The following is a 17,721-nucleotide window of genomic DNA, read 5'->3' as shown; positions in this document are numbered from 1 at the left end:
AGAAGAACAGACAAAACTGACTAACTTTTGTCAATATCAAATAAACTGAGAACTAAAAGGAAATTCTCAATCTCTCCTTGTTGTATAGCTTAGCTTTTCAAACAGTTTTAACAGTTACTTTAGTCTGACAAAAGCCGAATGACGAATTAGCGCTTCCAGTCAGAGATTGAGCATGCACCGCTTTATTGTATTTCCAGACTTGCTTTCGGCACAATTTACAGTGCGCGCTACTCTGTTTTTTGTCAGACTTGAAATAGCCGAAATACTTTCACACTACGGAACGTCTATGGCTCTTCCGTTCGACAATCTCTCCGGCATTGGAACCATCAACTGTTTTCTCTTCGGTAACCTTCGGTCACACTCTCGGTTGATTTTTCTCTAGTCGGCACACCCGGGCGGCACGGCGGCTGGCTGCTTCCCAAACAAATACACATGTGCGGCTTGGCACTTGTGCTGTACGTAACAAGTCACGTGACGTGACGCTGCGGCTGTGATTGGTTCGGCTCTGCGCTACTTAATTTGGATTGGCTGTTCTTTTTTATTTAAGAGGACAAGAGCGGTGAGGCCTATCGCAATAGTTAAATTTTTCTATCGAGAAAAAGTTATTTCGCAATACATATCGTTATCGTTCTATCGCCCAGCTCTATCTGCAACCCTGGGGCCGTAATTGCTGGATTGTATCAGTAGAAATAAGCTTAAACATTCATGTTTTACTCATCAGGCCTCTATTTAATATGCAGCACTAAGTGGATATTTTTTTCCACACACATCCTTTGTCTCACTTTGTGAAAGTACCTAGTTGAGACGAGGAATCATTTCAACCCACTCTTCACTTTCCAACATCCCCAAAACCTGCTCGGATTTACCTTCAAGGTGCCCTGCAACAGGTCGAGGTTGAAAGTAGAAGCTACTACACACCAGGGACTTCCTAAAATGTATTTACTCCTTAATTATCGACATTAGCCAGAGACGATGGGAATATTCAGGCTCAGACAGCTGCCGCCAGTTTCCAGCCTCTCTCAGAGTCTTCAGAGTGAACTGAAGACGTGAAATATACTCAGACATCACAGAAAGCTACAACCCACCATCTGTGGGCTAAGCACTTAAAGAAATCACCAATCACATAGGTAACTTTAGGGGAAAATGCTCATTGCCAGATGTAGTTTTTAAGAATTGGCAGCCATCATATTTTCATCCTGATGCACCTATAAAAGACCATCTGTTTCATGTATTTTTTTAAATATTTTTTGGACTAAGCCATAGATTAGCAAGATTCATCTGTTAGTTCTCTCACTGTGAGAATAAAGAATCATGTTTTATTTTCTGATGACCAAAACACCTGTAACTTCCTTCATTTCCAGAACTTCACAGAAATCTCAGAGGACACTCGTGTGATCGTGTGCTCTCGGTGAATCTCCATCTGAGTTTGTGCATGTGTGTACACTCGCATCACTTCTGCTGAGCGTAACAATAAAACACAGCTGAACTGTGAAACCCTTACTCAGCAACTTTAATGCTGGCTCTGTGAACAACGGGGTCAGAGCTTACAGTAATTTTTGTTCTCTCTGCATCAATATATGATGCTTCACTGGGGGCAATGAGAACCTGTCCAGAGTTATAAAAGTAATCTATTTGTGCCTGGTGAATGAACACACACTCTTTGAGTGAATACACACCCACACACTGCACACCTTTTGACCCTTCAACAATGTGGGGTGTGAAATAGCAAAGCTTAACAGCTCAATTCCTCACAAAACCACTTAAGTCAACTCTGGTTTATTACAGCTAACATACCATCTGCTTCCCAGGGTGGCTCCTCATTAAATATGGAGGAAATAAATAACATATCTTAATAAAGTATCTCACTTCTGAAGTGCTGAACCTTAATGTGACCAGTCCTAGTAGAGGGGAGGACTAACACAAGTTTGACAGCTCTTTTTTTAAATATATTTGACAGGCGGTGGAACATGGTGAGAAATGTAAGAAGTTTTTTTTAGAGAGTGCTGCTCCTCCAGACAGTCTTGACAGATAATTTTTATCTGAACACATCCCAGGGAGAGTTGCAGGCTGTGTAGAGCATCAGAACAACCTTAGCCAAACTGAGCAGAGAGTTCAGAGTCTGGACTTCTAATCCAAGCAAATAAACAGAGAAACCAAAGGAGAGCAGCCGAGTCGGTCAGAGGAGCAGACCTGAGGTGGAGCAGTGGGGATAGATGATGAGAGAGATGGAGGTGTGGCAAAGATGAGTTTTTGAAAAACCTTCATTGCAATAATTAACTTATTATTTGTTTCTTATTTTGCTTCAGCCAACTGTGAGGGTGTTTATAAAGCATAGGCATGTCACCTCTTTAATCTATTTCACAGTGAGTGATCTTTGTTTTATACCCTCTTTATTTTAGTGCAACCAAAATGACACATCATCTAAAATTCATTTTTCAACTTTTCCATAATATTTTCTTCTACTACATATTTTTAGCTGTTTTAGCAATTGTGTTGTGATGTACCTATTTATTAGTGAATTCAAATTTATATTTAACTTTATGATGTAATAAATAATGGTATTTAATTAATAATATATAAAATTTGCAAAACTAATAAACCTTCTGCAACATTATCTTAAATACTTCTAATCTAATCTTTTTTATAATTAGATAATTAGAAAATCCAATGAAAATGCCACTTCCTCAGGAAATGACCTCTTTGCCATTGTTGTCACAGGGCACGGTCAAAATGACCCTGGTAATGTAATTTCTAGCATTATAAATTGACAATAATGCAAAGTAATCTCTTATGTTCATCGATTTGCCCGGACAGCTAAAGCCACCATTACTGTCACTGTGTATTAACAGACATATGTTGTGTGGGTGTGTAGATATCTGAGCATAAAAGCATAATAAATTGCTGCTCCTCTGATGCTGCTTAATTTAAGCCAGCCACTTGGGATGGTGTCGTTTATATGAGCATCTGTTTACTGTCGAACACCACTATATGTATTTATGGTAAGATAATATGTGAGAATGCTTTTGTCAAAATATTGTAACCGCAATTAATCACAACTTTAAACACTGGCTGGTACCATTCAAAATGAATGGATTAATAATTCAACAAGAGCGGGTAGAGAACGCAAGCTAGTTTTTAAAATATGCTTGGTGTGCAGTGTTGTGGGTTTTCTGAAAGGTGATAAATATTTATTTTTTAATAAGCTGAATTCCTTAGAACAATCACAGCAGAGCTGAGGAAGGTGGTCTTTTATCTGCTTTAGAGGGGTGTGCAGGTGTTGCTGGCTGTAGCGCTCCCTACAAATTTGTTTGCCAACTAGCAAAATTCATTTTTGCTTTTCAGGATTTGTTTAAGCTAAAATATATTTAATAAATCATAATGCAACGTGACTTGCATTCTAACTCGGATATTTAACTGTCCAATTACAAAAATTCTTTGGTGACTGAGTTACATTTCCAAGCTTTCAAATCAAGTCAAATTGTGTAACAATGTATATTTAACCACTAATTCTACAAGAGAAAGCTAAGATCTTTGATCTTGTTGTATCTTGTTTTATTGAAACAGAACACATTAATTCAACACTACAATTCAGCAGTAAAGCTGTTTCAACAGTTTCTCAGTCCATTTAGTTAAGCTTTCACAGTTTAGAGTCCTTTCCAGTTTCTTCAGTTCTGTTGTGCAGAACTTACTTAGACCCTACCGTCTCTGACAACACTGACAATGGTAATGGTAAACAGTTTGATTTCATTGTATCCACTTCAAAGAAAGTTTCACTAACACAGCAGCGCTTACTGACAGGAAAATTCAATAATTCACCTCAGTGACTCATTTAGACGTGTTTTGGGATTCTTTCATGAAGTTTTACATCTTCTTCCAGAGTAAATAGATGTGGACACTCGTCCTACACTCATGACAGATTAATGGCATAGTTGTTTGTCCTACATTGCCCACCGTAGCTCGGATTATACAATTAAATTGGGAGGAATAAGAAAACAGAATTCAGTTGCTTGCAATTTGCAATCTACTGCCATCTAGTTGTGAGATTTTACACACTGTACCTTTAAAAAAGACATATTTCAAGAAACAGTCTCTTTAACACTTATGGTTAAGATCCATCCACGTCATCCATTTTCTTCTGCTTATCCAATTTCACATAGAAATCACAAGTTACAACAAAGTCAAGACACTAAAAATTCTTATGAGCAGCTCCTCTTCAAATGTTTCTTCTCTACACGTTTTGCAGAAGCACCTGCACTTTCTATTGCCTAAGAATGACAGTGACTTCTATTTTATCCCACTGGACACACTGAAGAGCTTTGCAGATGGTCACATGCTGTGTTGCCTTCTTATGAAAAAGCACCACAGGCTACATTTGGGGAGGTACACTCTACAGGCAGGAAGCTTTATTGACAGCTCAAATGATAGAGGCTGCTGAAGTCCGCTTCTGGCAAAATGCAACAAAGCTGGCTACTACTTATATATGGCACATTCAATATTCACACCTTACCTCGATCTGTCAAATCTACCTTAGTCTTCCTCCTTTCATTTTATTGTTATATAGTAGCAATTCAAAGAATTTGCCTACATAACTATCTGAGATAATAAATAATTATTTCCTGAAAAGTTCTCTGAATGCATATATAGTTTTTTTCCTTAATAGAAAAAAAGTTTGGATAATATACCACATTAGTGTTCTGTTGATTTATGATCTAGGAAGTTACGTGTTATCATCCTCCAGCTTAGTAGTGACTTTCAAATGCACTATGCAACCATGAAGACCCTTTACCCCTGCAGCAGCTCCAGAGCCGGGTGACCCTAATTACAGTGTTGGCTTTGCTGCCAAACCATCTCATTGGAAACCAGCCACAGCTTTGGCGACCCTGGCATACGAGCTGTTCCCAATGGAAAGCAATTTAATGCTTGACTGCTCAAGGAACAAAATATATGCAGCACAAGAAATCCCTTAGATAAATTAGAGTAGGCAAGTGGACTCTGTTAGACCTTTATTTGAGGCCTTATAAGCCACATGTCACCTTAGAGGTGGCATGAAACCAAAACATGGCAGAAAGCAGCTGAGTTCTATTACCAAGCAGTGGGAGACTTCTAAAAGAAGCGCGGTGCACCAACATACTGACAGGAGGAAAACCCAACTGTACAGTACAGTCGAGTTTCAAAGCAACCAACCAAGTTAGCATTGTTTATTTTTGGCCTTTTTGAAAAGAAAAGACTCCCCTATAAAGTTTCTTGTTCATCTGCATTCTAAGAAAAAAATGTAATGAATCATATTCACATAAGTTTTGACCACAAAGTAACTGCTCTCTGAATTCCTCAGTGAAGTAGGATTAAAATAATAAGCAAGTGGAGAAGACAATCATTTCTCTTTCTTCTTCTGTTTGTTGCTCATTAAGCCACTGTCTCTGCATAATTCATCCTTTTTATACTAGATAAAGGCAATTTACACCTCATGCCATAATTCTGATACAAGTGACAAAGTCTGGCAGCAGTCTGACTTAACAATTTGCACATAGTATGCTGATTTGACAAATCAGTGGTCAATAATTCGAACAGCGACTGTTTCTGTTATATAACTTTCATTTATTTTTTTAATAATTTGTTCTTATTAACACTGAACTTACCAGACTGGACTGTGTCTTACTGACAACCTTCAGGCAGTGCTACCTGATTTGTTAATTAAATTATTCATTTCTGTTTTTGTAATGTAAGGACCAAGTACTGAAATCAGCTGTACTTTAGTGACAGGTCAGAGTTGTTAAGGGGACTTAACAACTGGAAATGAACCAAAAGTATAAGATGTCCTGACTTATCATTCTAATAAAGATATTATTTCTAAATGCTTTTAAGGTATTGCCGCTCATATATTGAAGATAATAATAACAATAATAATAATAATAATAATAATAATAATAATAATAATAATAATAATAATAATACTGGATTGCATTTATATAGTGCTTTTCAGGGCCCTCAAAGCACTTTACAATTCCACTATTCATTCACTCTCACATTCACACACTGGTGATCATAGTAATGTTCTCAGAAATACTTCAAAAGTTGTAACAGAACCCTCTCAAGTATAGTGGGAAATATGGTTCAGAAGCAAATTAGTCTGGATTTTGAGGTGCTCAGTTAGAGTTAAGACCACGGTGACCTTTAGATTGAAACGATGTCCTGGGGAGTCAGATCCATTAAGCACAGTAGCCAGAGTGAGACCCACACTGAGAATCCATCTCTTTAGATTAGCCAACAGCAAACAGGCCAATGACTGTTTCAAGCCTGCTTCAAGCCTCCTGCCTGGGTGGAATGACATATGCAATGCCTTGAAGCAGGCCTGACAATATAGTACCATTTTCCCTTCTGAAAATTGGAGTTGTGCTTCCATCTAACCTTTTTTTATTTTTTACAAAAACATACAAAGGATACATACTTTCCCACTAGGCAAAGATAAGACTAGACCGCATTGTAATTGTGCTCGCACTAGGCACAGTTGCTTTGTTCAATTTGTTTGTACCATTGTCTATTCTTGCCACTTGCCTGTAAGCCTCACACAGCCATTAACAACTGAAATGGGAAAATTTTAAGATCGCGCTACTTCTACTTCTTCCAGGCCAAGTATGCATGCCGCTCTTGCACTTTCCGTCTCTCTCTTCGTGTATACACACTTGAAAAGGCCTCATGCTGAGCAAAATCAAGTTCATGATTTTGTGCACTTTGCGGCTCCATCCTCTCATAGGTACTATAGATTTGTTATTTACCAAACTCATCAGTTTTCACAGAGGAAGCTGTTGTCTAGGAATTTGTGGAGTAGCGATCACACTATATGATCTATGTGCTCTAGTGCAACTGAAGCTCTCCGGGGCTTACCTACCCGACCGGGGACAGTTTGCTTTGCTGTGCCTGGGCATGACACACAGAGATCATAGTAGACAAACAAACTGGACTTTGAAGGTCACTTTGCTTGTGAGTACGACCTTAGCTGTTGCAGAATGTTAACTAAACCTTTACATATACATACTGTAGATCTACTGTACATCTAAAATACAGCTTAATTAGAAGACAAATGATTGTAGACTTACTCATTTATATATTCAACTCAGTGTCATCACATCATCAAATTTTTAGGGTTTCTATAGTCAGTAACTGATAATAAATACTTTCAATACCTAATGGTTATTTTTTCTGTTGCCCAAAGCTGCATAGTATGATTTTACATGGCTCAGAAACTAAGAGGAGTATTAAAAAAGAGACATAGTGAGACCACAAATCTAACAGCCTACTGTATTGCAAAATACATTATCCTAGTAAGCACAGGCAAAAATGTCTGATTTAAGCGGGCTGATTAAATTAATTAATTGTTGTTACCAACTCTACAAACATTTCTCTTCTAATGGCCCTTACAACTTACACATGGTGTGCACAGTCCACTGAATAGCTGTCTTTTTATTTATTCTTTTTAATTTAATTTATTCTTTGTCTGGGAGGATAAGCGGAGCACAGCTGAGTGACTATTTCAGGTTTGTTAATATTCTGCTTTGTTTACATTTGAAAGCTTCTTGAATTTTTTATGAGGATATATAAAGAAAGATTTCATGAATTTTTGGGGGGTTTGTTTTCCAACAATTTACCACAGTATAATTCTTTTTGTGATTTTATTTTGCATTCATATTTAGGTTATTTATTTGAAACTGACCAAAGAAAGACTTCACATTTTAGACCAGCCAGAATTAGGATTTTGTTTATTATATATAACTAATACCTAATATTATTATTTAAAATACTGTTCTGTAATGTTCTACAGCACACTTATCATGTTCAAATTCTGACAGAACAGAAAACAAATATTTAAAATCTAAATTAACTATAAAGTATAATTTCAGTTAGGAGTAAAAATGACATTTTAAGCTTGACAGAAAAAGCTATTTTATTTTCATATTGACTATTGATTTATACTTATCACTACTATACTACTATCTCTACCAGCCCTATGTCAGTGTTTTACTCTAAAGGTAACACCAAGTCTGTAAATGATGCCAAGCAATACCCTTTTGTAGTACTGTTTGTTGTTGAACAGTCATCTAGGTTTGCCTCTAAGTGCTGAGTATATTTACCCTCTATCCAGTGCTATGCTTTGTTGCACTCTGTGAAACAAGGAAGAATTCAATTACATGGTGGCCGAGGCCCTGACAAGAGCTCACTCTTGTTTCAATCACCCCACAGGTAGATATGGGGATGAGAGGAAGTGGCATGCCAGTTACCACACCATGGACCACAAGGAAGCAATGAGGCGTAAGGAGGCGCTCAGAAGGTGGTGGTCAGTGGCATGGAAAGACCAGCAGGAGCAGAAGTCCTGTTCATCAATAAACAGCATCTTTGTCTGTTAAGAGAACTTTATTTAGAAAATCTAGAAATATAAAACACGAAGATGGACAAAGTAACAGTGTTTCAAAAGAAACAAAGTAGATAATATCAAATTTACATGTTTGGAGTTCTGTATAAATTTAATATTATATTTTAATGACCCAATGCACCGCATGGAGAAAAAACTATTTTAAGTATGGTACATTGCAATATTTTATGGCCTTTTTATTCCTAAGTTGCATTAGCTTTTTTTTCTTCCTTTTTTCAAAGAATTCTCCAGTTCAATTTTACATTAAGCGCATTTGAAAACTAATGGATTCATGAACAGACTCAAAGAAAAAGAACACCATCAATCACCACTATTGCCACACTTTTCATTGTGTTCATAATTTTACTGTACAAACAACTGTGGGTCCATGGCTGCAGAGCCCATTTAAGGCACTAATCAACCATGTTATGAGTCCACAATGATAATTAATGGGTTATACTGGTAGTCGGAGGGCATCATGGAATCAGAGCAAACTGTTGTTTGTGAAGCCCTGTATATTTCTCCATTTTCCTCTCCATAATGTGCTATTATTGTGTGCATTTCTTGGGGCTGGACTGTCTCCGGTGATTGAATGCCACTGTGTCCTGGAGGAATCCAGATCATTTAACTGCTATTGTCTTCAGTTCCCTTTGGACACTTTTGTGTGAATGTCTGTGTGCTTGTGCATATTGCCTATAAATGATATAAATGGTTAAAGCCTATAGAGGGATATTGGGAAAATAAAAACATACCAACAGGCTGGGTGACAATGACAGTTTACTAAAGAGTGGGGTGTTAAAAGGTGCATGGGAGGCAACTTTTATCAATGCTGGTGAGAAAGTGTAAAAAAACGTACCAAGATTCAAGTACAACAGAAGGATTGTTGAGTGCGAGAGCAGGTGACCGGAAAGATAAGATCATGGGAAAACTGGAAACCTGAACCCTCCATAGCTCATTACTGAGACTATGTGAAGTATCCTCTGAAGGTCTACTAGAAGACGTGAATGCAGCATTACGGGCAACCATCACAGTGGCAGACATCTAAGAAAGGGTCTCCAGGATGAAGAATTGGACAGCATCAGGCCCTGACATGATTCATGCCTACTGGCGGAGAAGCTCTCTGCACTCCATGAGCACCTGGCAGCACACATGAACCAGCTGATAATAGATGAGGCACACCCGGAATGGCTAACTGAAGGCAGGACATCAGGATTGACCCATCCAACTACCATCCAATAACCTGCCTCAGTACCACATAGAAGCTCCTGTCAGACATCATAGTGGGTAAGACAGACAGGCACATGGCTCAATACATGAGCTCTATCTACAACAGACTAGTAGACAGAGCAGTAGACTGAGACTGCAAGACCAGACTGACCAACCTGTTCATCAACTGGATTAACTACAAGAAAGCCTATGACTCAGTGCTCCACACATGGATCCTGGAATGCCTCGCAGTGTAAAAGATCAACAGGACACGAAGAGCCTTCATCAGTAAATTAATGGGGATGTGGGGAACAACACTAGTGAACAATTTAAGCCAACTGGACAAATCATCATGAAGTGCGAGAGCTATATAGGTGATACTCCATCCCAACTGCTGTTCTACATAGGCCCGAACCCCCTCAGTGAGATCATTGACAAGACTAGCTGTAGAATGTAGTTGAGGACAGCAACAAGTACCTGGGAATCCCACAGGCAAATGGGAATCATGAAGAGGCCTCTAGGAAAGCCGCAACTGCCAATTACCTGCAGAGGGAAAGGCGTGTCCTGAGGAGTCAGGTGAATGGAAAGAACAAGATTTGGGCAGTTAACACCTACACTCTGTTGGTAATCAGATAACCCCCTGGAATAATAATAATAAGGTGGCCAAAGCGGAGGTAGAAGCTACTGACATCAAGACAAGGAAGCTCCTGACCATGCATGGAGGGTTTCAAGTCAAGTCCAGCACTCTGAGACTGTACCCTAACTGAAAATATGGAGGATGTGGACTGGTGAGTGTCAGAACCATTGTCCAGGATGAGACAACAAAGATTCATTGGTACATCAGAAAGATGGCCACAACCAACCATGCAATTAGAGAATACCTCAGGCAGCAGAAACATGAGAAAGAAGAGGAGGAAGGAGAAGAACCATCATGAAAGAACAGGCCCCTGCACGGTATGTATGACAGGCACATAGAAAAAGTGTCAGATATGCAGAAATCCTACCAGTGGCTGGACGAAGCTGGACTGAAAGACAGCACAGATGCACTAACCATGGCAGCACAGGAACAAGCTCTCAGGACAAGATCGATAGAGGATGGGATTTACCACACCAGGCAAGACCTCAGCTGCAGCCTGTGTAAAGTTGCCCGTGAGAGAATCCAGCACATAACATACATGAAGCGCCATAGCCAGTTAGATGGACATAGTCACTATAACGCGGTTCACCTTTTGCAGCCTCGCTGTTTTGCGGATTTTTTTCTTTTGTGCAATTTTGCATGATTTTTTTTTTTTTTTTACAGCGCATTGTGTTCTGTGTCCTGATTGGCTGTAGACCATTGTCAGTCAATCTCATGCTGTGGTCCTGTACAGTACAGAATGCATTCAGCTTGTTAAAATTACATACATCTTCTATCGCTAGCAGTGTGACTCTGAAGTGCTGTACTGTATGTTTGCAAGTTTTCTCCCCAAAAAACACAACAATGTCGATGAAACGTTTTCCACCGTCAAAGGAACCTGTGGGTGTCTTTGGCTTCATTCTATAATACTGGACTTATTTTTCTATGAAAGTTTGAATTTTGAGAGTGTTTAAACAAGACAGAAAAGTGTGAAAATTTTCACGCCTGTCTGGTTTACGGCTTTAAAGCATCTATAATAATTGTTAAAAATAAAGTTGGCTACTTCACGGATTTCACCTATCGCGGCTTAGTTTTAGAACGTAACTACAGTGATAAACGAGGGACCACTGTATATCCAGTGGTCAGGGATAGCTCAGTAGGTAAAGTGGTCGCCCCATGATCGGAAGGTCGGCGGTTCGAATCCACTTAACGGCTACCCTGAGGTACCCCTGAGCAAGGTACCGTCCCTACACACTGCTCCCCGGGCGCCTGCTTAGTGGGCTGCCCACTGCTTCACTGAGTGAATGGGTCAAATGCAGAGAAAAACAAGTAATTTCCCCATGGGGATCAATAAAGTATCCATTATTATTATTATTATTATATCCAGCAGAGCTCTGGAGGACCTTCAACAGCATTCCAAGAGAGAGTGGGGACATTGAGACCAAATGGACCATGTTCAGCACCTCCATTGCCGAAGCCACTGTACTGAGCTGCACAAGGTGGTTGATGCCTGTCGTGCTGGTAACCTCCAAACCAAATGGTGGACACCAGAGGTGAAGGGAGCGACCAGGCTGAAGGAGTCCTATCGGGCTTGGATAGCCTGTGGGACTAACTATCAGGCTTATCATATCATAGCTACCGATGGGCCATACAGAAAGCGGCTCGGGCAGTGGCTGAAGCAATAACTTGAGTGTGGGAGGAGTTCAGAGAGGCCATGGAAAAAGACTTTTGGATAGCATTGAAGAGATTCTGGCAAACCATCAGGCAACTCAGGAGGAGAAAGAAGTGCTCTACCTGCTGACTTTGACTGAGAAAATTGTCGGGCTGAAGGAATACTTCGAGGACCTCCTTAATCCCACTGGCACGTCTTCCATGGAGGAAGCAGAGTCTGGGGATGAAGGGGATGACTCACCTATCTCCAGGAGCAAGGTCACTAAGGCAGTTAAACAGCTCCTTGGTTGCAGAGCCTCTGGGGTGGATGAGGTCCACCTGAGTTCCTGAAGGCTCTGGATGTTGTAGAGCTGTCTTGGTTGACACACCTCTACAATGCCTCTACAATGTTGAGTGGAGATGAGGGGCGGTACCTCTGGATTGGCAGACTGGGGTGCTGGTTCCCCCCGGTCCTCCGGTCCCCTTTCTTTCTTGATGTGTAACCTAATGAGTAGGGGAGACAACGTATAGCATAAGTTGAGGACAATTTTGCCTTACCTGTGTTTTCTCTTGATAATGTGCCAGAAAAAGAGTCCTCAGGTATCCTGAGTGCCCTGAGTGCCCTTTTAAAGATATTCCAAACAGGAAAATATTTGATTTAATAATTGTAATTATTGTAATTATGTCTACAATATTGATCAGATGTTAGTAAACTCCCTCTTTGAAAAAAGACTAAGCAGTAAACTAAACACTGACTGAGACATATGACTGAGGTATGGCTCTCTAATTTATGCATAACAAAGAGGTAGCCGTACTGAGTTTTTCATTTCTCTACTCACTTAACCACCAACTAGGTCACTTCTTTAGCTCTGCCTCATCTCATTAAACTCTCAATTATTCATTGTGGGCGTATATTTTTCAGTCCCAGTTGGTTTACAGCTAATCCGCTTATAGCATGCCTTTACTTGCCTAACTGACTCTAACTGGCCATAATCGACAGGGGAAGCAGTATATACGAGACAAATGGACTAACAAACAACCTGCATTGTCTTTTATACAGGTTTGTCCAAATCCAAAGATATTATTTTAAAGTGACAGTTGATAGAGTATGTGCAGACAATTACTTTATCGCCGAAAACAAATCAAATAATCAGTTATCAAATAATCTGTTATATTACTTAGCACCAAAACAACATTTAAAAACTAAATTAATAATTACTACTAATAAAGGCATTCTAGTTCTTGTTTGTATGAGTGCAACCAGTAAAAGGTTTGGTTTTTAGTGATTATGTTCTACAATGCAAGCACTGAAACATTATATCAATTAACAAAACGCAGCAGTACGGTGGCACGGTGGTTAGCACTGTTGCCGCACAGCAAGAAGGTCCTGAGTTCAATTCCACCATCAGGCCAGGGCCTTTCTGTGTGGAGTTTGCATGTTCTCCCCGTGTTTGCGTGGGTTCCCTCTGAGTATTCCGGCTTTCTCCCACCATCCAAAGATATGCAGTTTGTGGGGATAAGTTAATTGATTAATCCAAATTGCCCAAAGGTGTGAATGGTTGTCTGTCTCTGTGTGTTAGACTGGCGACCTGTCCAGAGTATACCCTGCCTCTCGCCCTATGACAGCTGGGATAGGGTCCAGTGGCCCTGAAAAAGATAAGCGAATGGATGGATGGACAAAATGAAGCTTATAAAAAAAATTGGTAACACAGCATTTGTTTGAGTCTGAACACCAAAGACAATGTTTTTTTTCTTCTTTTTGTATAAGCTTAAAATCAAAGGTAACCAGAATGCAGGGACCATAAACTAAGCCCAACACCTCTTAGACTTCCAGACTACATGTCCGCCCTTGCTCTGCTACCAGGAAAATCATTTCAAAATACAGCACACTGACCTGGAGTCGAACTGAAATCATCAGTAGCATACAGTAAAGCTGTAAATGCAGTTTGTTCATAGTGATTGCCGTATTCAGTGCACCCTTTTAAAATCATTTTCATTCACAATGAAACGGTCTTGGAGCCCACCACCACCACACGCGTGCGCACGCACACACACACACACACACACACACACACACACACCACCACCACCCCCACCAAACACACACACACACACACACACACACCACCACCACCCCCACCAAACACACACACACACAATAATTCAGTGGCAAATGGATTTTTGCTTCAGTACAAAAAATGCTCAAACACCGACAGTGTTTCCTACATATTATGGGCACACACATCTATACTGGGCCTACTTTTGTCCTTTCCAATCTTCTCCAGTTCTTTCTATTCATCTACTGGTGCTTGGCTCTGATTACTGGATATCAGGTCTGGGCACAGGCTAATCATGTGTCCCACAGGCTCATTAAGACTCCAACAATCTGAGAGTAGCACATTATCCCAGACATACTCTGGTGTGGCATAGCAGCTTGAATGCCATGTCCATGGAGAGTGAGAAACCACTGGTGCTTGGCCCATCAGTTTCTTTCAGCTGGTTTTTGGCTTTGTGAAATCATTTCACATCTCTAAACATGTTCTTTCACAAGCCATAATCCATCCATTCCCAATTTTTTTAGATAGCCCATTGACAGCGTGCACAGGAACAGGTGAAAAGTAACCTTGCTTCAAAAGAGTATATATATAATTTCCTTTGAGCTGTGGTAAAGATTCCAGCAAACGACTTATAGGTGAGGCTTTCAATTCAGACAAGGCTTTCCATTAAAAAAAAAAGAGAGAGAAGCAGAACTGCATTAAAGTTTGATGAACTAGTTCATGAAATATGGAAGGGCGGATAAAGTGGATGTTAATAGGTTGCCTATGGGTGCACCAAGCCTCTAAGTGAGGTGAGCCCCTCTCCAGCAGAAACAACTATTAAAGAGACAAGTGCATGTGTAACTGTGTAATATACCAAATCTGTCCTTAATGAAACAAATGTGGAGCTGTAGAGTTTGCACAGTATCCAACAGATGGATTAGTAAAACATTTAAAAAGTAATGGATAGTCATTACCCACATACTTATTACCGTCTCTCTCTAATTGTACACTCAATAACAGGCTTCAGATTCACACACTGCTAAACAATGATATCAAAGCCACAGGTGCAAAACTACACAATTCCAAAACTACACGTAATATTAAACTTTTATAACTAATGTCAACTAAAAACATAAACGAGAAGGTTGCATTAGAGGAATCCATCTGGACATCTACAGTGGCTGAAAACTAAAACTACCAAGGGGGTAATTTTGACCTCTTGGCATTTTAAAAGTGATGTAACTCTGCTAGAATAAAACTCCATCATCTCTTATGTATGATTTTTCCTAAAACGGGTTATTCATCATATAGTGATTTTTGGGGTGATAAAAAAGAAATAAAACTACTATAGCTAGGACTGATGGTGGAGTACAGACCCAAAGTACTGAAATCAATTATTAAAATAATATTTAACTAAACTGTTTGAATTTGAAGCAAATATATTTTTTGGGCTTATGTCAGAATTTCTTTTCAGTCATTTTGATGAGTGCAAAAACAAACGGTGGATTAAAACAGTGCAGTCCAAGGAATCTTAATGTCTGTCCAATATTTTTTTTTGCATTACTATGCTTAGCATTGGTAGGATACAGGGGGCTACAACCTGCTATAGCATCCCAGTACTGTAGTGGGTTAAATCCTATTCTCAGTGTACTCAGGTTAAATGGCTATATTATAGTAGGACTACACACATATCCTCTTAAGACCATATGGTGACATTAATTTAAGAATCCACCCTGTATTCAGTCAATATTCTTATAAAATAACAGAATGAAAATATGATGAGACAGTATTACAGCAAGTCTGATTTCAACACAAAGGCTTGGTGTTATGTTTTAACCCAGTTTGGGTGCAGAGATTGTGAGAGATGAATAACATGTTTGTGTTGCTCTTTTGAGAGTGACAAGAGAAAGGCGGAACTTGAAAAGAGGCTGGAAGTGCTAATGAGGCTTATTTTAACAACACAACAGCTCCATGAATATTTAACAGCTAACAGTAAAAAGTCTGATGAATTCACTATCTGAGTGGAAAAAATGCCAATGCAATGCTGCTGCTACCAAGACAGTGCTGTACAATATGTCTGTATAATAGTAATGGGTCTTAGAAAACAAGACGTCTATTTTCTATTAATACAGCAAGGAGCATTTTAAATGACTTGCACTTTAAAAAACTTCACACATCCACATGTACTCTGGCAGCCTTAATCAAATTAATTCACAGCAATTTTTATTGAGAAGGGAAATCACACGTTTAAACCTGTGGTGAGCTTTGAATAATGCGACTATCAACTGGCCTAATTTTTTTTCATTATTGTAAATGGTACTTCATTAGTCATGCACAATAATGAATACTCAAACTTTCTTCTCACGCCTAAAGAGGAGACTTTCAAGGTATTTAGAAAGATCCTGCAAGATGCTAAGTCCGTGGACTCACGCAGTTGCTAGGCAACAGCAAGGGCACCAGTCCTTTTTCGGGAAAACAACTTCACTGTCCAAAATAAATAAAGATAGAAGGAAGACACCATGAACCTCTTGAGCGGGGTTAAGTCGCTGGGAATAACACTCAGTCAACATCAAGTACTGTGGCTGCAGAGGCCAAAGTGGTTTTCTTATGTTTAGTATCGAGACTCTTTACTCTTACGAAGGAAAGAAACATACAGAATAGCAACATTTTCTAAAAGGATTACAGCGTGTGAGTAGGACAATGATGACCTATTAAGGTCAAATCTTACATTTCATATTTTGAAAACAGCAATACATATTTCTGTTTTTCCAAAATGGAGTTAATTGTTTAGGGTGTAAAATGTAAATTGTGTTGATGGTTATATCCTTTTCATCATGAAACAGTGAACAAATACCCTTAGAACAGATCAAAAGGCTACTATGCTACTAACAACAGTAAAAAGGACTCCTTATCAAAGAAGCCTGGCTTTATCTCATTAAAACAGGCAAGAAAGTGAGAAAAAAAATCATTTCCAAAGGGATATGAAACAGTTTTACCCATATTTGCTTTGTTATTTAGCTAGCACAGCTCAAATTAATTACTCTCATCTTCTTCACTCTATTCATTATTCTAGTAGTAAACACATTAGTCAAATGAAATGTCTCTGAGCACACCTGGCTTTCTTATCTTTTCTGCTGTCGACAACAGGGTGGTTCAGCTTTTTTACATGCTGTGAGCCGAGCATTAAAGAAACCCAGTGCCATTTATGGGATATGGTACCTGCCGCCTATTCAACCGATACCTGCCTCCCAGGAAGCCTTAATGTATGAGATTTGTCAGTGTCAATTTCCCAGTTAATCTCTCTAGTCCACCTCGCTGCTGCCTCTGCCGCCCATTCATTCCGCTGCTCTGTCTCTATCTGCTCACACTATCCTACGCAGGATACAAAGGCAACGGGAAGCCCAGGAATAGGAACTACCTCAGTGGTAGATGGTGCTGCAAAGTAATCCTGCATCTGAAACCTGCTGAAAACTGCTGGTACATGGCCTGAATTTTGAGGCGCAGTCTGAACATTCCTTTGCAGCAAACACTGAAAATAGAGACTATAAAAAAGTCAGACTATAAAAATGTCATTTATAACCTACTGCGGTCGAGGTATTGTTACTGAACATACCAATTTGTTGTGGTCACAGAAACACACTTGTACACTATATTGTCAGAAGTATTCGCTCACCCATCCAAATCATTGAATTCAGGTGTTCCAGTCACTTCCATGGTCACAGGTGTTTATAATCAAGCAGCTAATGATGAGGACTGCTTCTACAAACATTTGTGAACGAATGGGTCGCTTTCTGGAGCTCAGTTAA

The 17,721-nt window shown here is 39.5% G+C and overlaps 2 protein-coding genes across 6 annotated transcripts in view; both read right to left on the bottom strand.

The window, feature by feature from the left end:
- The window catches only part of LOC309709549 (uncharacterized protein), a 144,863-nt gene that overhangs the window by 72,561 nt on the left and 54,581 nt on the right, over positions 1–17,721 (bottom strand). The gene's annotated exons all lie outside the window — the stretch shown is intronic.
- Positions 1–17,721, bottom strand: part of mgat4c (mgat4 family member C) — a 125,760-nt gene that overhangs the window by 91,168 nt on the left and 16,871 nt on the right. For 3 of the 5 annotated variants that reach the window (XM_082538216.1, XM_082538222.1, XM_082538217.1), the window contains one exon: positions 12,139–12,380. The exons of 1 other annotated variant lie outside the window; for it this stretch is intronic. The gene's annotated coding sequence lies outside the window, so the exon portion shown is untranslated. One more of the 5 variants, XM_082538220.1, reaches the window with a different exon arrangement.

The sequence above is a fragment of the Aulonocara stuartgranti genome (assembly GCF_965226115.1).
Source record: "Aulonocara stuartgranti genome assembly, chromosome: 7".
NCBI lineage: Eukaryota > Metazoa > Chordata > Actinopteri > Cichliformes > Cichlidae > Aulonocara > Aulonocara stuartgranti.
This window is presented reverse-complemented; position numbering and strand designations above follow the sequence as displayed.